Source organism: Canis aureus, chromosome 25 (assembly GCF_053574225.1).
Source record: "Canis aureus isolate CA01 chromosome 25, VMU_Caureus_v.1.0, whole genome shotgun sequence".
In the NCBI taxonomy this organism is placed as follows: Eukaryota; Metazoa; Chordata; class Mammalia; order Carnivora; family Canidae; genus Canis; species Canis aureus.
The window spans coordinates 33199981-33221916 of NC_135635.1; the positions used below are offsets into that span (position 1 = coordinate 33199981).

Sequence of the window (21936 nt, forward strand, 5' to 3'; positions counted from 1 at the left end):
CATCCTTACACCTGGCTACTTCCTGCATTTGAGGTAACCAACCACCTTAACTGTTAAGATACTCTCAGAAGGCCATCTCAAAACATTCCACATTTCTTTCTTCACTGATCTCTAGAATAGTGTTCCCTATGAGAAGTGATTTCTGCTGCTTAGCTTATGTTTATTAGCATTGCATGGACACAGACTGGGTTCTTCTTGAGGGCAGGGATAAGTATTAAATAATGTTGTATCTTCCACAATGTCTAGTGGAATGCCTTTAGTCTAGGTGCTCCCTGACTATTGGATGACTGGCTGCTGGATAACTGCATTCAGTAAATAAAGAGCCTCTCATTAGATAGAATGATACTATTCATGTTGGGATTTAAAAGTTGCGAAGCAGGGGCGCCCAGGTAGCTCAGTGGTTGAATGTCTGTCTTTGGCTCAGATCATGTTCCCGAGGTCCTGGGATCGAGTCCTGCATCAGGCTTCCTGCAGGGAGTCAGCTTCTCCCTCTGCCTATGTCTCTGCTTCTCTCTCTGTCTTTATGTATAAATAAATAAAATCTTTTAAAAAAATAAAGTTTGCAGAGCATATGGATTATGTCATTGGATCTTTTCAATCTCCTTGGACAGGAATGGGAAAGTGGAGACAGGGAACAGGGCTGGGATTCTGAGAAGGAGGGTAGAAATTAGGATCTATACATATACATATGCTTATCCAAATACATCTCAAATTAGTGCTTTCACCCTGACTTTTAAGATCTGAATACCTGATTACATGCTATGTTACAAAAAGCTATTTAGTTGAGGAAGTCGGTATTGCTGCTGTGCAACAATATTTATGTCTTCACTCCCTGTGGATAAAATTGCACTAGATAGAATTGTCCCTGCCCCCACGAAGTTTGGCTTAGCCATGGGACTAGTTCTGACTGGTGGGTTGTGGGCAGGAATGAGATGGATCTCTTTTTTTAGGACAAAACATTTAACTGTGAGTTCAAGAAATGCAATCCCTCTCCTTCCTTCTGGCTGCTATCTTGGTAGCACATGTTGCTGTGGAAGTGACCTAAGATTGAGGCAACAAGGAATGTTTTCTCGACACACGGAGAACTATGCCTGGAAGGTTGGCTTGAATCTGCAGGATTTTGAGAGTGCGAGAAGTAATCTTTTCTTGTGTCAAGCATCTGTTTTAGGGCTCTTCACTTCACCATAACCTTGACTATCCTGATGAACAGTGCTTGGGGATTGGGGTCTGGCACGTTGGAAGGAACTGTCACTAACTGATTCAAGAATGTGGTTGTCTAGAGTGTGGCCTCAGAGCCTGATTGCCTGTGTTTCCATCCAAGCATCATTGCTAGTTCTTGAACATCTCACTTCCTCAGGTTTCTTAGCAATAATATAGGATAATGATAGCACCTACTTCATAGGGTTGTTGTATGGATGGATGAATTGCTTAATGCAAAGCACTAAGAACAGTGCTCAGTGAGTTATTATTAATATGATCACTAGTCAGAAAGCTTTCTAAAGTGATAACTCTAGCGTCTGGTTTCTTACCACCGAATCTGCTTTTCCTCTGTCTCCTATCTTAGTGGCATCACAACACTTCAGCTAATCATGTTCAAAAATGTGGAATCTTCTTTTCATGCTCAGTCACTGGCCATATTCAGCCAGTTGCTATATCCTGGTGGTTTTATTTTGGCAATATAAATAAATAAATACAATTGTATACTTTCTTTAAAATATATCCCCACTTCTCTTTTCTCATTGTCACTGTCATAATTCATTACCACTGCCTAGAGTATAGCAATAGCCTCCTAATTTGTCTGCCTGCATCCAAAATTTAGGAAGCAGAATGATCACAATAGAGAGAGGATACAGCCTGACCTTCTTGTCATACAACCTGACCTTGAACCCCAGCTTTACCTCTTGCTAGCTATGGGATTTGGGGAAAGTTATTTAATATCATTAATGTCTTTTCTTCATCTATACAAAGGGATACCTATAATTACTATAATCCTACTTCATAGGATTGTTGAGAGATTATGTGAGATAATTAAGGTAAAGTACTCAGTACATACCAGGGAATCAATCATTCTTAATTTGATTCCTTTTTCTCCATTGCATTTAGCCCAAATTGTTGCTAATATTATTTTCCAAAAGTCTAGGCCAGATCAAATTCCTCTCTTCCTCAGAACCATAGAGTATAAAATAAAAAAAAAGTGAAGGTTCTTTAATATGGAATTCAAGAGCCTCCAGAAACTGCCTCCATATTTTTACTACATTCCTCGTTGGCTCTGAATTCCATCACTTCCTATTACTTGAATATGCCTCTGATATCCTGCTTTTTGTTCAGCATGGAATGGTCTAGTTACTTGGTGATTATAGTTAATAATACTGTATTGTAGCCTTGAAAGTTGCTAAGAGAGTAGATCTTAAAAGTTCTTATCACTAGAAAAAGATCATAATTATGCGTGGTGATGCGTGTCAACTGGACTTACTGTGGTGACCATTTTACAACATATACAAATATCAAGTCATGTTATACACTTGAAATTAATATAATGTTATATGTCAATTGCATCTAAAAAATAGCCTACTCCTTCTAAGTTCAGAACTCATACCACATCTTCTGAGGTGCAAGAGTTCCTTTGTACCTCTGTATATCAGGTAGTTATTGCCATAAAATTGCTGCACCATATACAACACTAAAACAGTGGCTTAAAACAAGCACTTATTCTCACAGATCTAATGGCTGGCTGAAGATTGAAGTAGGCTGGGCTCATTCAGGGTATCTAGTTTTGTTCTACCTGTCTCTTCTTTCTTATTAGGACAAGCACGTTAGCCTAGACATGTTCCTCTAGTGGCAAACTGTAAAAGGTTGGTTTGAGAGCTCAACCAAAAATATGCAGGCTTCTTGAGACCTACATAAAGAATTGACATTCTCATCAATTTTTCCTCATTCTGTTTGTTAAAGGAAGTTTCATTGCCAAGCCCAAGGTCAGTGAGAGGACATTGCATAGTAGTTACATGCAAAGGGTGTGGTTATAGGAAGAGAGGAAGAATGGGGACCACTAACGCGCTCCTCTGCACTTTATTGCGACAAATGGATCTGATTTCTGGGGTCTTAGCATCTTATTTCTACCTCTATTATAACGGTTAAATAGTTCTGCATTTATTATTTCTTTGCTTACATACTATTTTCCTTTCTTTAAGTTTCTTGGGGGGCAGGGATGTGTTTTGCTTATTCTAGTTTTTCCCACAGTGCTTAGCATCCTGATTTACACATAGTTTGTGTTTAGTTATTAATTTTTTTGGAATTAGTATTTTAAAATCTGGACCAAACCGACTAACTAACTTAGATTTGTTTTAGCATTTCATAAAAAGAAACTTACCATGTGTTTTTGTTCAAAAAGGAAGAAATTTAGGTATTGCTCCTAAACAGAGGCTAGAGGATTTTTCTCTACAGAGTCACTAAATTATATATGAATCAGTGCTCACAGCAGTCTGCCAATGGATTAAAGAAAAAAATTTGCAAAGAATGAAATTAGGAAAGGTTTATGGAATGTAATAAACATGGATGCCGAGGAAGGAGTGTATGTAAGATGTTAGAGGATATACATTTTGAAGTTTTAAAAACAAAACTGGGGATCCCTGGGTGGCTCAGCGGTTTAAGCGCCTGCCTTTGGCCCAGAGCACAATCATGGAGTCCTGGGATCGAGTCCCACGTCGGGCTCCCGGCATGGAGCCTGCTTCTCCCTCTGCCTGTGTCTCTGCCTCTCTCTCTCTCTCTCTTTGTCTATCATAAATAAATAAATCTTTAAAAAATAAAATAAAAACAATACTAATTTTTACAGGTTGAGAAAAAGCACATTGAATAATTGTGGCTTGCCAAAAATCATCATCAAAAAAGCATTTATTAGTATTCACTGATGATCATTTGTTACATTGGAGATGGTAAAATGGTGATCCTCTATTATTTCTTTAGCATTTATTAACTAGAATATTTGTAAAGAAGAGCTTTCTTCCCTCTCACCACAACCCACTTCTTTCGAGTGTCCCGGCGGACTAATGGAGTCTTTTTTTATTTAATGTCTCATAATCAATACGATTATTATTCCTTTTCACGCTAAAATAGTCCCAAATTTGGCCAGTGGGAGATCTTTTAAGCTGGATCATATGTCCTTTTGACATATCCTCATTAGTTTTAGATCACTTCCTTGCTTTCATGCCAAACAAGATGTTCTGGGCTCACCTTGTATTTTCCCTGACTCCACCCAGAACCAGCTATTTCTCCGAGGATTCCTGGTTCCTTTTCCTGGAGAATGGCAATTAGAAACAAGGATCTGGATGTCAAGTGTGTTCATTGTTACTGGAAAGTCATTGCTTTTAGGTCCTTTTAGTGAACTGAGCTTACATATACAATATTTTATTTCTGTCCATAATTCCTGCACTAACACCACTTACCAATAGCAAACAGCCTATTCAGAGTTTAAGATTTCTTTTTAATACTCTATCCTTAAGTTATTAGGAAACAGGAACATGGGAGTACAGTGTCAAATTATCATCCAATGGATTACTTAGTAATTACAAAGAGAAAATACACCTTTACAATTTGGGAGAGCTGGTAGGCACCCCCAAATGAATGATCAAATTTGCCATCGCTAATAATGGGACTCCTGATAATTTAATGCATTGGAGAAGTTCCCAATGTTACCTTGCCAGAAATGTTTATCCTTAATTTATTCACGAAGAAAGGAATCAGACAATTCCAGATTGTGAAATATTCTATTAGATAACTGGCCCAATCTCCCCAAAAATGTCAATATCGTGAAAGACAAAATAAGATGGAGGAACTATTCTAGAGTAAAGGAGACTTAAGAGACAAGGTAACTAAACCTAATAAGGGACATTTATGGAACAACTGTAGACTCTGAATATAGATTTTTTCGTTTTATTAAGATTTTATTTATTTATTCATAAGAGACACACAGAGAGAGAAAGAGACAGAGGCAGAGGGAGAAGCAGGCTCCATGCAAGGAGCCCTATATGGGACTCGATTCCGGGACTCCAGGATCACGCCCTGGGTGGAAGGCAGGCGCTAAACCAGTGAGCCACCCAAGGATCCCCTGAATATTGATTTAAGTGTAATTATGATCTATCATATTGGAGGATATGAGGGAAGGAAAAGTGCATATATGTGGTACATTAGTTTTTGCTTTTATTTATGAGAGACAAACTCTTATCTTCCATAGTAGGATGTCAATAGACAATGAAGAGTAGCAATATAAGGGTGTCATTTTGAGCAGTAAGGGTGAGTGCCAGCATTTGAATGAAAATCTCTGAAGGATGCCTATATATCTCAATAGGTTAAGCATTGGGCCCTTGATCTCAGGTCAGGGTCCTGAGTTCAAATGCGGTGCTGGGCTCCACACTGGGCAAGAAGCCGTCTTCTTCTTCTCCTTCCCCTTCCCCTTCCCCTTCCTCTTCCTCTTCCTCTTCTTCTTCTTCTTCTTCTTCCTTTCTCCTCCTCCTTCTCCTTCTCCTCCTCCTTCTCCTCCTCCTCCTCCTCCTTCTTCTTCTTCTTCTTCTCCTTCTTCTCCTTCTTTCTTCTCCTTCTCCTTCTCCTTCTCATTCTCCTTCTCCTTCTCCTTCTCCTTCTCCTTCTTCTTCTTCTTCTTAAAGAGAAAGCTGGAAGTGGTGGCTTTTATGGAGGGGAGGTGGTGGTTGGAGGTTAGAGGACTGCTGTTGAACAACTTATTATTTTACACCTTGCTCACACAACTTTGATAAAACTAAAATCTAAAGCTACAAAGAAAATAAATCTCAATTTAAAAACGAAATGAAAAATGAGCGCATGTGATGATGAGCCACAAGGGAGAGGGAAGTTGGGGCCAGACTCTGAAGGAACCAGTGTGTGAAGAAGGAGTTTGAAATAAACTCCACTAGCGGGGATCCGGTTGAGTGTTCAAGCAGAGTCATGGTGATGCAGCTCCTTTAAAGATAGAGAAAATCCTTCTTCGAATACTTACTGACTCTATTCTTGGGGTCTGCTTAGAAGTTATTTATTTATTTATTCGTTCAGGCATGGTGCTGGGTTTTGGGAGTATTATGGTAAACAAAATGGTTCATACTCCTGCCTAGGTAGATCTTACTTTATATACTGTTCAGGGTGATGTATAGATTTGGGACGTGTGAGGAGTAACCACCCCTTGCCTCAGATTGGCACCTCAGAATTTTTTTAGAGTGCTAGCGTGCATGTGCATGTGTGCTGTGTGTGTGTGTGTGTTTGTAAACTGGAATCCAGTTTAATTCACACAATTTCATATTCATTTTGTGGAACAATGTCTCCACACATGATTGTCAAACACCTCTGTGACTCTGTGTTCTCATGACAGCCTGCCCGTCTCCTGCTGGCTCTGCTTTCCCTTACTTAGGGCAGGACATCTCCTACGCTTTGTCTTTATTTCCTTTAACTGAGCTCTACATAAGATCCCTTGGCTGTGAAGGGATGCTTGGGTGGCTCAGCAGTTGAGAGTCTGCCTTTGGCTCAGGTCGTGATCCTGGGGTCCTGGGATGGAGTCCCACATGGGGCTCCCTGCAGGAAGCCTGCTTCTCCCTCTGCCTATGTCTCTGCCTCTCTGTGTCTCTCATGAATAAATAAATTTTTTTAAAAAAAGATCCCTTGGCTGTGAATGGGAAGGGTACCAGGTGATGAGAGCAGAGGGACCATAAGAAGTGAGTAGAAGTCACAATCAATAAAAGCTTCTCTGGAAGATTAAAGGACTCTGAAGGGGTATGGAGAAGAGGTGGGATCTCCCTGGAGGATGATGACAGTGACTGCTCAGGAACAAAGGCCCACACAGAACAAGGCAGATTCTAAGATGGAAAAACAACACTGGGGGACTGGGTACATGGCTTACAAAGAAAAACCCTAAGAAAATTCAGAGAAGGGAAGTGATGAGAGAGAAAGGAACCTGTGAGAGGAGAAAGAAAATTTATCTCCATTTTGTTTTATCATTTGCATCATTATCTGACTGCCTCTAGTAATAAGATATTTTAGAATGCCTTCAGATAGAGATGGTGCCTCTCATCCATATTGTCTGTAGTAAAGGAAATTGGGGCACATTTCTCAAGAAGCTTGATTAGTCTGATAGTGAAACACCAGGAGTGCATCTTCTCTACATCATAATAGTGAGACTAGAGGCCATTTCTTCCCCCTAAAGTATTTAGATGAGAAAAAAGAAAAGAAAAATAAAACCTTTTCAGGTAGATAACATCAAGATTCTAAAGGATCTTTAAAAAATCCAAAAAAATAAAAAACAACAGGTAGGTCAGAAAAAGTGTTGTCATATCCTTGCTATGTTGGAGGAGGAAAAAAACCCAATAAGGCAGTGCCAACTCTAACTGTGCTTAATTGGGGGTTATTTCCACTCAGGGTGTGTTCTTGCAGGAGTTGAGTGATGCTAGAAATAACACCACGCAAATTCTTCTCTTTATCACAGAGAACTTGCTATCACGTCACAACTTACATCCACTTTCTAGATTCACTCATTCTTCTCTCTGGACTTACTTATTCCTGTCTTCTCTCTCTCCTCCCTTCCACCCCCACTGTATATTTTGGAAAAGAAAAGGGACCATTTAGGGACGTATTAAAGAAATGTTTCTCTAAGTATACAATGTGAACACGTAGAAGTGTATTGTTCCAATGTATACAACGGGCTCAGTAAAATGCAGTGGATAACAAAGACTTTTTCAATTGTTGGACAGGCAGGTCTTCAGGCAAGAGGGGAGGGGACGCAGGTTGTTTAACTATATCCCTTTGAAAAAAAATTTCCTGGCTTAAATAATGTCATTATGATAAGAACAAAATAGAGATTCTTTTAAAAGAGTAATGATGGTAGCATCAGTACCTTAGTATGCTTGTGAGAGTATTAACATTGAATGCTGTGTGTCTCTTGTATACTCCAGGAATTGCAAGCAAAAAGGGATGGATCAGATTCAGCAGAAGGCATTAATATGCATGTTGTCAACTGAGCCTTTAACAAATTATTTTTTCAAAGATAAAATTCGAATATTTTCTCTAGAAACCAGGCAGCCTATTTTACATGAGGTAACGAGCAGAGGCAGACTGACTTTGAAGCTAATGCAGCTTCAGATTCCCAGCCCCTCACTTGGGGCCCTTTCTTCTAAGGCTGTAGGAGAGGCCCTAATCATGTGTCCAAATGTTTTAGTAAAATTTGCGAAAGTAGCATATTTTAATTGCAATCATTTAAGATTGCTGTCTCTTTCCACTCCAACTTTCTCTGTCTGATTTCTTCTCACATTGGGTTGTCATTGGAGTGGTGGTGAACATGTCTGAGATGAAGCTAAGTGGAAATTGGGTTGGAAATAATTTAATTTGGGTTTAGTGAGATATATTTATGCGGCTTGCAATCAGTTTCCTAGAGGGTTAAACCATTGCCCATCTTCTCAATGAAGGAGAAGCTTCCAGGTAAACCCTATCCGCCCTTTGTGCCTCCTCATCCATCACTGTCACATGGGCATCTCAGAGAACATGTGCTCAGTGGGTCGTCCCCTTATTCTAGTTGGAAAAGAAGCTGCCTCCAGCTTCCCAGAAGTGATAGAATGCTTTTGTATTTGTAATTCTTTTTTCCCCCTTTCAGATTTGTCTGACAAATAGAATATTGGACAACTTAGAATTTTCTTTAAAGAATCAAAGTGTAATGCTTCCCCTTGGAAAACTGCTCAAGCTTTGTAACGTGGGAAGGGAAATCCAAACATAGGTTTTTTTTTTTTTTTTAAAGATTTTATTTATTTATTCATGAGAGACACAGACAGAGAGAGAGAGAGAGAGAGGGAGAGAGAGAGAGAATGAGAGGCAGAGACACAGGCAGAGGGAGAAGCAGGCTCACGCAGGGAGCCTGACATGGGACTTGACCCTGGGTCTCCACGATCCCACCCTGGGCTGAAGGTGGCGCTAACCCCCTGAGCCACCTGGGCTGCCCCCAAACATAGGTTTTTAAAAAGTTTCTTCGAAGAGTTGATAAAGCTTGAGTATGCCACTTTACCTGCAATTTGGAAAGACATTTTGGGATATTTTAATAAAACAAGTGAGAAATTACAGACTGCTGTTTGCGTCATACTTGAAGAGTTCTTTCTTTTATTATATACATTTATTTATTGAAGAACAAAGAGAAAATTCACATAATAATTAATGCATATGAAATATAAAAAGACAATGATTAGCATTGACATCAATAGAAATCAACCTGATAGTAAGAAGCAAGTTGCAGGGACACCTGGGTGGCTCAGTGGTTGAGCGTCTGCCTTTGGCTCAGGTCCTAATCCTGGGGTCCTGGGATTGAGTCCTGCATTGGAGGACTAATCACACTGGTGGAGGTACTCGGCCAGCTTTCGTGACCAGAAGAGAGAATCCCAAGAGATGGGATTGCTCTTGTCCATGGCCCAATCAGCAGATGCAAAGCCCATGCCTCGCCCAGAAAAAAAAAAAAAAAAAAAAGGAAGAAAAAAAAAGCAGGAGGAGAGGGAAGTATATTTATTTCACAATATCTTTCATATCAAGCACTTGTACCACAGGGTAGGGCTTGAAGTTTCTCCCTCTGTCTATGTCTCTGCCACTCTCAGTATGTCCCTCATGAATAAATAAATATAATCTTAAAAAAAAAGGAAATTGGAACTTTTTTTTTCAAATCAGACCCAAACTGTAATTCTTTAAGAAGAAAAGAGAAATTTTGGATAATGAATAGGCTCCTGGATTGTTTGATAATCCAGTTATATAACAGGAGTAAACCAAATGAACACACTGGAAAAAGATTTAAATTTCTGGCTGGTGTAAGACAAAATGCTAACATTGATGAGGATAACGGAAAACACTGCAAATACACTGCAAACAGGTTAATGAATGTCATCAATTCAAGGGATTTTTAATAATAATCAGTGTATAAGAAAACCTGAAATCCCTGAAACTTTATAACTTATATATAGAAGAATTTTAAGAAAGTTTTCCTTAATTTGACAGCAATTCTAAAAACCACAATTGTACTACTGCCAATAAGAATTTTTTGTAAATGATTAATAATGAAAAATAGTTTTTGAGCCACCATGGTAAAGGTTAGAGTCGATTCTTTCTGTTATTTCCATAGAAATGATATTATAGATCATAATGAGTATGAAGTAAAACAATATAGAAAACAAGTATTACAGAACATTCAGGCAATAACTAAATGAAATTATTATTTAATTACAAATTTTTGTGGCTTTTGGCAATGAAATAATTTTTGTTTTCTCATTTTAGGTAAATATTCACTTTCACATAAAAATTTCTATTCTTGGGACATCTGGGTGGCTCAGCGGTTGAGCATCTGCCTTTGGCTCAGGGCGTGATCCTGGGGTCCTGGAATCGAGTCCTGCATTGGGCTCCCCACAGGGAGCCTGCTTCTCCCTCTGCCTATGTCTCTGTGCTTCTCTGTGTGTCTCTCATGAATAAATAAATAAAATCTTTAAAAAATATTCTACTCTTTTCTTTAAAGAGGAACCCCAAATTGCAAACTTCAAGCCCTACCCTGTGGTACAAGTGCTTGATATGAAAGATATTGTGAGATAAATATACTTCCCTCTCCTTCTGCTTTTTTTCTTTCTTCTTTTTTTTTTTTTTTTTTCTGGGTGAGGCATGGGCTTTGCATCTGCTGATTGGGCCATGGACAAGAGCAATCCCATATCTTGGGATTCTCTCTTCTGGTCACGAAAGCTGGCCGAGTACCTCCACCAGTGTGATTAGCAGCCTCAGGCAAGAGCTTTTCCTTCAATAAACGATGCCATGAAATATAATCCGACATCTTGTCTTTTTAGAACATTGCTTTTTGTGCTTCCTAACTAGGAGTTAGGAAATGCATATTTGCAATGTTGAGAAATAGTGTTTCAAATTTAAATGAATCTGGGTGATCCTTGAAAACAGTTTTATTGAAAGGCTTGTATTCCTTGGAGGCAAAGGTCCATCATGAGAAGTGCAAGTGAGTGACAGGGACTCTGAGAAAGACGGAGAGAGGTCTTCTCTCATTGAATGGACAATGGACAATGGAAAAAAAATTCCACCTTCCACTCACAAGCTGCATGTTTCCTGGAATTAGCTCTTCCAGAGTCAGCAAGACTGCTTGGGAATGTGGTTTCTAATAGTCATAAAAAACACCCCAAAACTAATATTTATTGAGGCCCCACTGCATGTCTGAAAATGTGCCACAGTTACAGGAGGTCACTGAGAGGAGGTGATTGCCAGTTGACCCACAGGCTGGATCTGGGCAATCGGAAGCTTCTTACTCCCTGCCCTGTCCTTGGAATGTACATTCTACCCATTGTTCTCACTCTAGGAGCCACTTCAAGGACACAGCTTTGAGATATGAATGGGTGGAGACCATCTGGACTGTATACATGACTGAACCCCATTAAGGCCTCTATATAAACTCTTAAGATTCTTGTGGGCAGGTATTGAGATCCACTTGCGGCTGCTCGAGGCAAGCCTCGTCGGTTAAGTTGTGTTGCTTATTAAAACTGCCACCTACCAATCTGGAGTGGTCGGTCTCTTTTGTCAGCCATTCCTTGCTCTCTGTGTACAGGGACCAATTTTAGAATTTTGCCAGGGGAACTCCTGAGGTTGCTAACCAACAGTCAAAGTGCGGGGAATATATGGATAATGCAGATGCTGATCTATCTCTTCAAGTAGTTAAGTAATTAGAAAGACAGGAGATATACAGAAGTACACAATTTTAAGTTTAGCCTTATGGAATTGCCTTTTTATTATAGGTCAATCGTGGTTATTTCATGTGATTGGCAGTTTCATCTGATTGAGTACCAGTAGTCTCATACGGTTCAACATAAATAGCTTATGGACATATCATTTTCCTTTGGGGCCAGTTCTTCATAATGCAAGACCAAATGACCAATTTGGTGTGTGTAGTGTCTCTGGTGCCTGCATCACACATGTCAATAGCATCACCTAGTAATCTGGTAAGTGATCATACAAATTCCTCTACACATTTCCAAATGCAATGGGAGTCGGGGAGATGGTGGTGAGGTGCCATACCTCATTTAAAACCTCTTGCAGTTGTTATAGAAATCAAACTCAGGCTTGGTTGACTGAAAACATCCTCAGATGAGGTGGGACTTGAGCTAGAAATTGAAGAGGAGGGTAGACTTTATTAGGGAGAGGCAGTCTGAGAATTCATTCTTCCCTGTATGCTTGCAGAACTGAATAGGCTGGAATGGAATTACTGGGTCCAGAAAGGGAAAGACAGAAAATAGGGAAGGAACCAATTTCGGTGAAGGGGATTGGGATAGGAAGGGGAAGGTGGGCTCTGAAGGATTTTTTTGTTTTGTTTTGTTTTGCTTTTTTGTCACTGATGCTTTTTAAAGTAGGTCAAAGGTCAATCCTTGAGTAGGTTTGGGTCTTACTCCCAAGGTAATGGCATTCCTGGGAGAATCAAGGAAGTGTTTCAGGAGAGCCCCATGGGGTCCTGGCTCTGCATCTTACACCGCTCCTGAAATCCATGTTCTAACTGGAAATCTGCACATAGAGGGGTTTGGGTTGGCTGTTGTGTATCAAGGGGCAAGGCCACTCTGGAGTGGTTCTGCAGTTCTCCAAAGAGGTGGAAGATCAGCCCTATCCTGTCTTAGAAAAACAGCAATACAGGGTATCTGGGTGGCTTGGTGGTTGAGCATCTACCTTGGCTCAGGACGTGATTCCTAGGTCCTGGGATCGAGTCCCACAGGGAGCCTGCCTCTCCTTCTACCGATGTCTTTACCTCTCTCTCTTTCTGTCTCTCATGAAAACAACAACAAAAAAAAACCCACTTTATTTTAAAAAAAAAAAAAAAAAGAAAAACAGCAATACCATTACTGAGAAAGAATAATTTCAGCATTTGTGTTTCCATATGATGTTTATGCGTCTGTGTGTGCCTTTAAAAATCTTAGATGCAATGATTAAGTCTAACGAAAGCTAGGAAACATGAAAGAATTAGTTGAGATATATTATGACTACTGTCTGGTCTATGGGACTGCAATACGCATCTGGTGTCGTCTACATAGATCAAAGCTCCAAATTACGAAATGTAACTTCTTCACACGGGAGTGTCTTATCTGTGTGTTTAGATGGCTGCTTCTCAGGAACATTGGCGAGAAGCTCATGCTATAGCCCATATGAAAATGCTCCACCACTGGAATATTCCGGGTCTTTGAAGAGACAACAGATCAGAATAAAAATGATGCATACACGATGACATTAATATTAAAAATAATATTACGGGTGGTGATAAGTGCTATTATTATTTTTTAAGATTGCATTTATTTATTCACGAGAGACACACAGAGAGAGGCGGAGACACAGGCAGAGGGAGAAGCAGGCTCCCTGCGGGGCAGGGCTGGATCCCAGCACCCCGGGATCACAACCTGAGCCAAAGGCAGGCGCTCAACCACTGAGCCACCCCGGCCACCCTAAGTGCTGTTAAAACAGAAAACAGTTTAAGAGGGAGAGAAACGAATGCATGTCTGCGCTTTGCAAGAGGGTGGGCTTGTGAATGCCATGAAATGTAGCTTCACATAAGGATTATTGACGTGTCTCATCATCGTCTCTACTCAAGGCCTTTCAGGAACAGGATCTGCTTTAATCAAAACCCGCCAAACACCCACCCTGCGGACCACGCAGTTCAGCCTTAATTACACGCGCCCTTCCCTGTTTCCCGGTGTTTCCCCGCCGGCCTCGCGGGCTCGGGCTGGAGCTCAAGCTCCCTGAAGGCAGGAAGGCGACTCCGGGTGGGGCGGACTCGGGGGGGCGGAGGCGGGGCGGACTCGGGGGAGGGGGGCGGGGCGGACTCGGGGGGCGCCAGTCGGCGGCGGAGGCGCGTTCTGCAGCGGAGCGCGGCCGCCCCGGGGCCCGGCCTCGCCCCCCGCACCCCTCCGCCGCCCGCCTCGCTGCCGTGCCCCACTGCGGCCGGCAGGAGGCGCCACGGGCTCGGCTCGAGCCTTTCCCCCCTTCCTACCCCACTCCCCCCGCCACGTGACGTGGGAAGCTGCCTCCGCCGGAGTCTCCGCAATAGGAGTGAGGGGGCGACGGGGTTTGGGGGTGGGGTGGGGTGGGGGGTGTGGAGAAAGGACACGCGCACACACACGCGCGCACAGCCGCGCGCACACACGCGGGGAGCAGAAGCATCTTCCCCAGCTTCGTGGGCTGCTCCCCCCCGGAGCCGGTGTGTGAGAGGTAGGGGTGTGTGTGTGTAAGGGGGGGCACGCTTCGGGGTGTGGGACCCAAATCCAGACCGGGCAACCTGTGATGCCCCGCCCCGCCCCCGCCCCGCCCCCGTCCCCGGTGATTAATACCCGTTTTCTTACTCTCTCTCCCCCTCCTCCCCCTCCTCGTCTTCCTCTCCCGCTGCCGCGCGGTCGACTTGCACGGCGGGCCCCCGCCCGCGTCCCCTCCCCCGGCTCCGATCACCACCAGCTGGAATCTGGGATCCTGCCTCTCCACCCCCCACCTTTTTTTTTTTTTTTTTTTTTTTTTGAGGAAGGAAGGTGCCCCCTCCCCGCCCCCCCTCCCCGCCACACCACCACCCCTTTTCAAAAGCCACTTCCTTCGGCTTCTTCACCTCTAGGAAATCTCGGGGCTTTTGCTCTTATCGAAAGTGTTCGTTCAGGGTGATTTTTTTTTTTTTTTTTTTTTTTTTTTTTGATGACCACAATCCAGAAGTGCGGGCGTCCGAATGCATTTTGTGTGGCTTTGCCACGAAGAGTCGTGAACTTCGAACCCCCGGCGCGGATGATCAATCCTGCTTTGCAGGGAAGGGAACCCCTCACCCCGCGGCCGCCCGCCAGCCCTCCCCTCCCCGAGCTGCTGCACCACGGCCGAGCGCGCGGAGTCGGTACGTGGATACTCCCTTGGAGGCTCACGTCTCAGGGCCGGGGCGTGGGGGTCAGGAAGATAAAGGGTCGAAGCCCTGGAACCGTTAACTAACCTGGGGTGCGGTGAAGCGCTGAAATCCGGCAGAACCCGGCACTTGCTAATTTGGACGTGGCTTTTTTTTTTTTTTTTTTTTTTTTAAGATTTTATTTTTAGGGTGAAGGGGTAGGGCTCTCTCTGGTCTGTTTTTGGGGAGGCGGGGGGCGGGCGCTGTGAATCCCCTTACCGAGCCGAGAGGTTGGGCGTCGGTGCCCCGGGCCGGAGCCACGCGCCGCGAGCATCCGTCCAATCGACACGTTGCAGGTGAAGCCCCGTGCGCTGCACATCAGCGCGGCGGCGGCGTGAGTGTGCGCGGGGGTGAGTGTGCGCGGGGGTGAGTGTGAGTGCGCGCGCGGGGGCGCGTGCGCGGCGGGGGCGTGTGTGCGCGCGCGTGTCAGTGTGCCCCTTCCAAGAAATGCCCAGTGTGCACCCGGTGCACAATCAGAACCCACTGAGCACCAGCCCGGGGTGGGAGGAGGCGCTGCCGCTGGAGGCGATGGGGAGAGCGAGACAGACGTGTCAGCAGCAATGCAGATGGGGCTGGGGGCCGCACTCGCTGGCGAGTTAAGTGGGGATTGTGTTTCTGCGTGTGCGTGTGAGTGTGTGCTGCTCCGTGGTGCCGCTTCTCCCCCCTTCCTCCTTCCTTACCACTTCCCTCCTTTGCTCCCTCCCTCCCTCCCGCTCTCCGCTTCCATTCAGGTTGGCTTTCCCACCTCTCATCCGTGCCCGTCCCAGGAATGGTATAGCCAGACCTTTTCTGAATTATTTATAGACCGGTGCCAGCTGTTTTCAATTCCTCTCGTGTGCACTCTGTGGGAAATGCGGGGTTTCCTCCCCCCTTTTCCTTAAAACGAATTGATATCTTTTTCGGAATGCATTTTTCTCATCCTCCGGGGACACTCGAATCAAACCCTGACCGCCTCTTTTTCCCCCTTAGGAAGGGGACGCTTTGGGAATGACCATGCTCCACGGAGGGACAGAGCCGGCCCCCAGCTTCTCTACACAGAGCCTCTTCCACTAAAGCTCCAAAAATCAAAAACCGTAATTGCCAGAAGAATCATTAAAAAAAAAAAAAAAAATAGCCCAGCCACTAACCTCACATGCAAATGGAATAATTACTCTGGATTCTGCATTGTGAGCCGCGCTCCATATCCTGAATTACCTTTGAATTCAGTCTTTTTTCTTTGAATTTGCATCTCTTCAAGACACAAGATTAGAACAAAATTCACGCTAAATTGGATTTTAAATTATCTTCCTTTCATTTATCCTTCGTCTTTCTTATGTGGATATGCCAGCGAGAAGAGGAGACTGGACATTCCCAACATGCTCACTCCCTTAATCTGTCCGTCTAGAGGTTTGGCTTCTACAAACCAAGGTAGGGCAAATTCTGTTTTATTTTCATCTCACCTGGGGGTAGGGATTCCTTGTTTATCTCTCTCTTCAGATCCCTCAAGTGGAATTTTTGGAAGAAAAGGTGACAAGATAATAAAATAATGCTGTTTTGGGGAAAAAGGTTTATTACAAAGGGGGAAATCTCCCATGTTATTTCTTTCCCTTCCTCATCAAACAGGTTTTGGGTTTTTGGGAAGCAGTGGGGGTGGATGTATGTAGGGATGGGAGATGTTGGATGACATAAGGGTATTTGGATATAGACATGCATGGGAGACCTGTGTGATTTTTGAGTTAGATAGCATTTTATTTCTGTTTATTCTAAAGCTCTATTTTTTTATGGGAATCTAGAATTTTTTTTTTTTCAGGCTAGCTTTTTCCCCTTGCCACTTCCATGCCTCTCTGTCTTCTGGCTCTACCTTCCTAGGCTTTTTTTTTTTTTTTTTTTTTGATGCCCTTTAGAAAATGAATATAGTGATTACTGTGGTTGTTGCCCTGAAGTCCACTTGCTGTCTAAAGCATTGACACGGGGCCCAGAGATCCCGGGAGGCCTACTGCAGAGGGACAGGTCTAGGTAGGGAATCTGGCTATCTGGGCTAGTCCAGGAACACCTGGAATTGAAGGATGCTGCAGGTTAAAGGGACGTAAATCTTAAGCTTGGAAAGAAGGAATTCTGTCAATTTTCTCTTTTTAATTGATATTTTTTTCCTGTGCTATTATTTTTGAGCTGTAAATTTCTCCTTCTGTCTACACATCTATTTATACCCACACATCCTCCAAGCAAACTGTTACTTCCACACTCTTGCAAAATGGCTATCTTGCAGAGTTCTAAAATGCTGTGCATGTGGAAGGGGTGCAGAATTCGACACGTGAGTCTTTGTGTTAAACAAAGAGATGTGCCGTTTGCATGTGGTAGTCTTGTACCTTCAAAAGAGAATTAATACTCTATTTCCCCCCCCTCTCATCAGTTTTTACAGTATGTGAAATGTGGCTAGGCAGTATTTTTATGTACTTGAAGAGAGAAATAGCAGGAGAAACGGAAAAGACTTAGCTAATGACTCTTCAGCTAGTCACTCATGCAATCCAAGACAACTCCTGAGGAAATCAGATCATCCACAGGCTGGAGGGCCATGATGGTGAGCTGGTGCTCTTCTCCTTGGTCCACTGACTGTACACCCCCAAACTCAGAAGGTGCCCAAATGCAGAAATCAGGTTGAGATAAAGATCTCCAAAATCATGTAGCAGAATCATGGGCATCAGTAGTCTTTCTGAAAGCATTCTCTCCCCAAATCTTTTTTTCTGGCATTTTTAGTAACTATACTTTGAAACAATCCAGAACACTGAAGGGTTGTGGGAGAAGTAGCAGAAGACCCCTGTCACTCTACATCACAGTAGAAGACAGTTTTTCATTGTCCAGAAAGGATGGATATAATCCGCATTCACTGCTCCCCTCCCTCTGGTTTCATTCTTTTGAGTGTTTAAATGGTAATCTGCACCCATGGTATCATCAGAATGAGAGAGTGGGGGGATCCCACTTTGAACCATGTTCTCACCATGTCTGCAAATAGCTGAGGTTATCTGGTGTGTGCTCACCTTACAGACACCTGAGCTGGTTCTCCATCTGCTTCTACTCCTTCAAGTGGGAGGATGTATTCTTAATTTTACTTCAAAATAGAACAGAGATATGGGTGAGGAAAGCAACTCCATGTGCAGTGATTTCCTACGTACAGATGAGCAAGGTGAGGTGGGTGTCCTTAGGGCATATGCCCCTTTTTTCATTCTTGGTGCCTGCCACTGTGCTCTACAGTGACTAGCTCCTTCGTCATGTTGGTTGGTTGACTAGGTTGACAGCAGGCCTTTTGACAGAGTCTCAGCCACATTCTCCTAGAATTCTAATGGGATTAATCCAGGTTCTAGGCCATCATTAGTTGGCCCTAAAACTAGACAAAGGAAAAGAGGTTGAAAGGGGAGGGTGCTGAGGAAGAGGAGGACCGGGTGGTGGGAAAGCTACAAAAAGAAGGGGAGGCATTCCAACTGGTGGTGGCTTATTAGGATCAAGGTGGCATCACCACAGGTGGTCTGTACCTTTACCACATCCAGAGCTCTTTTGGAGACTTGATGAAGCAGGTGTGTTCCGTCCTCCCAAGCAGTCTCAGCGAGACCGTGACTCAGTGGTGTTCTGGGCTGTCTCTGGGCCGCTGTTATCTCTCTCTCTCTTTTTTCCCCCTCATGGCACAGAGAGCTGACTGGGTTCTATTTTGTCTTCTCTCCTTCTGCCACCCCCCTTGCAGTGTGGGTTACCTGAGGAAGAAATGTGGCTGCTGGTGGGAGGAAGAGCAAATTTAATTTCAGTCGAGGAGCCTTTGTGATGTACAATTAAGAAAAAAAAAATAACGGGAAATAAAGACTTCTCAGGCAAGCAGGGTTAAAGAGTTTAGATTGGTGATTTGAAGGGAAGCAGAATAACATGGTTGCCTCCTATGTCTGGGTGTTTCAGGTGTAGCAAAGCATGACGGATCTGGGAACCCAGAGCTATGTGGCCACCCAGGGATACCTGTTAACATGCAAAGAGAGGAGCAGGGTGTGCCTCTCGATTGTCTCATTTCTTCTCCCATTGGTTCCATTCCTAGGAAACCTGTCTATCTGAAGGGCCTTGCTTTGCCAGTGCGTGTTTGTAGTTTCTGGCAGGAATAGATGCAGAGAAAGAAAAGAAGTAACAAAATTAAGGGAAAGGAGAAGGGCCAACACATCTGTCTGGTCACTACTTTGCACTTCAAGGGTTTTTTTTTTTAGGTTGAGTGCGAAGAGCGACTCCCTCTGGTGAAGGTGTGAATGGCAGGTGGCTTGATTTTGTCTTCCTCTTCACTTCCAGGAGGATGGCCTCAGAACCTTGACCATCTTCTTTGACCTTCATGTACATGCATCAGGCTTGTGTGAAGAGGGGCAGTGGGCACCTGTGAGGCGGACACATGGACTGACATTTGTTGGGGGGATGAGTGGCACTGGACAGGGAGACATGGGACTGAGCTGAATCAGCCCTTGACCACATCATCATCGCTTTGTAAAACATCTCCCGTCTCTTCCATAAACATGATGAACCTGGGATGCAGGGGGATGCAGGGATTTCTCCCCCTATTTTCTTGTTCAACAATACGAAGATGAAGGTGACATGTCCACCCACTGCTAATAGGTTAAAGCAAAAATGTCATAAATATTTATGAAGTAGGAATGAAACATAGCAGAGAAAGGACAGGTTGTATGTGAGGAAACCATAGCAAAAAATCAGCCTATAAAAGGGACAGGAAAGAAGCCAGAGCGGAACTCCCCATTCTGAAGGTTGGCAAACTGTTGTTCTGAGCAATAGCCTCTTTTCCTTAATAAGGAAGACTAGGGCTAACAAAACCACTCATCTTGTGTCACCCGTTGAAGTCAGGAGTGGATACGCTGGAAAATTAGGTCCCTTTTCCCCACTGCCATTCTCCAGCCTCCTTAGAAATTCTAGAAATTTCTTCTTTTCATTAAATTACATTTTCAGTTTCTGCTACCGTGCATGCAATCGGTTACTAGTGACGTCCCTATAAATAAATATAGATCAAAAAGAGTTACTGGCCTAATGAATTGTTCACATTTATTAAAGTGCATCCCCTCTTTGAAACCACAGAAGAAGCCTCTAGGGAGAGTAGATTAGTGGTTGAATTGATATTATCTTTCAGAGTGATGCCAAAGCTAGAAGAACCGAATGTAGTCGGGATGAAGGACTAGGTGCAACTCAGAGTGGGTCGGTTTCTGGGGTGCACCTGCGACTGTTAATGGCATATCTGTGGCCGTGTCACAAAATCCATTGTGTGGATGCACTCTTGGAGTTTTGTGAATCCAGAGAGGTGTGTTCAGGAACCTGTGTTTGGTTGATGGATGTTTTCTGACTACCTTATTTTTGTCTTTTCACTTTTAGTGCTCACAGCTGAGGTTGGCAGAGAAGGGACCTGGTGCATATGTTGGCCCTTTGTTGAAATCCTCCGTGACTGCCCCAAGCAGAATGGCTGCTCTCTGCCTTCTGTGCATCACGAGTGCTTGTTCATGATTATTACCATACTTTCTCCTAATTTTCTTTATATTCTGTTTCCCTTAGAAGTTTGTGAGCTCCTTGAGGACAGGGAGGGATATTTATTTATCTTGGAATCATTTGTTCTTAACATAGTGCCCGGCACGTAACAGATACTTGGAAAAAATATTAGGTAAGTAGAGAGAGGAAATGAAATAGTAACTAGCAAGTAATGCTATTTGCTCTTTGTTCTGGTGGGTATAGGAACCATTTGAAGCTTTGATATTAGATGAGATCAAGAAGATCAGAGCCTGTGACAGTTTAGAATGAATTTACTCTGACCTTCCTATTAAATAGGTGAAGAAACAGAAATCCAGGGACATTAGGTGATTGGCTTAGGTTATGCAGCGGCTTGGTGGCAACGCTTTGTGCGCCACACCACTGAATCAGATGTGGAGCTGATCTGTGGATGTCAACTGTCTATAGCAGAGGTTTCTCAAACTTTTTTCTTAATAGGAATCACCTGGGGATCTTGTTAAAAATGTACATTCTGATTCACTAGGTCCGGGGTGGGATCCATGATTGTGCCCTCCTGACAGTCTCTGGTGATGCCAAGGTTTCTGGACCATGCATCATGTGTCTACATCATTCCTGATCCACATTCTATATCGTGGTTAATGTTGGCAGCTCCGCGTATGTATTTTCCTTTTGGAACTTTCAGAATTTCTGCTTTTTCTTTAAAAAGAAAAGATCTAGGGGGTGCCTGGGTGGCTCAGTTGGTTAAGTGTCTGCCTTTGGCTTGGGTCATGATTCCCAGGTCTTGGGATCAAACCCTGCATTGTGCTCCCTGCTCACTGAGGAGTCTGCTTCTCCCTTCCCCTCTCTCCCTCCCTTTCCTCCCTGTGCTCTCTCTCACTATCTCTCTCTCAAATAAATTTTAAAAGAAAATAAAAAAGATCTGAGAGGAGCCTGTGTATTTAAGTTCACCAGTGTCCCCTCTTCTGTCACTTTCCCACCATGCATGTCTTTTTGCCTCTTCCACTTTCGTCCTCTGTGCGTTCTTATTCTGGCCCTTTTGTAATTGAATCTTCTATTTCTTTTTATGTTCTTCTCTAGATAGAGTTTATCTGTTTATTAGTATCTTCTAGTCTCTTTTGTTTCACATTCTCTTCTTTCATTTTTGTGCCTTTTGTTCCACTTGGTTCTTTGACATACATTGGTTAAGAACCAGTATTTGTTCAATGTTGTGTTACGAGAAAGAATTGGCTCTAGTTTGTACTTTCCAGTAGCTTATGATCGAATGGGCGGGGGATACATGTGTGAAGAGATTATCATATACTTAGGTAAGATCTATGAGGAGGGAACCCTGGGAAAATGAGGTGGGCTCCACATAGGGTTTGACATTTAAACTGTGTCTTTAAGAGTACTTCGGAGTTTTGTAGGAGAGAATGGTCAGTTTAGGAGGATGGAGAGCAGATGGAGAGGCAAATTGGTATAAAAGGGCAAGCCTTCTGCTCTTCCGTGTGTCC

At 43.4% G+C, this 21936-nt stretch overlaps 1 protein-coding gene across 9 annotated transcripts in view; it reads left to right on the forward strand.

Annotated features, from left to right (window-relative positions):
* GRIN2B (glutamate ionotropic receptor NMDA type subunit 2B) overlaps positions 1 to 21936 on the forward strand; it is a 543572-nt gene that overhangs the window by 66165 nt on the left and 455471 nt on the right. For all 9 annotated transcript variants that reach the window (XR_013364272.1, XR_013364270.1, XR_013364277.1 and 6 more), the window contains 2 exons: positions 11793 to 11996; positions 15914 to 16351. The gene's annotated coding sequence lies outside the window, so the exon portion shown is untranslated. The remainder of the gene's footprint in view (positions 1 to 11792; positions 11997 to 15913; positions 16352 to 21936) is intronic.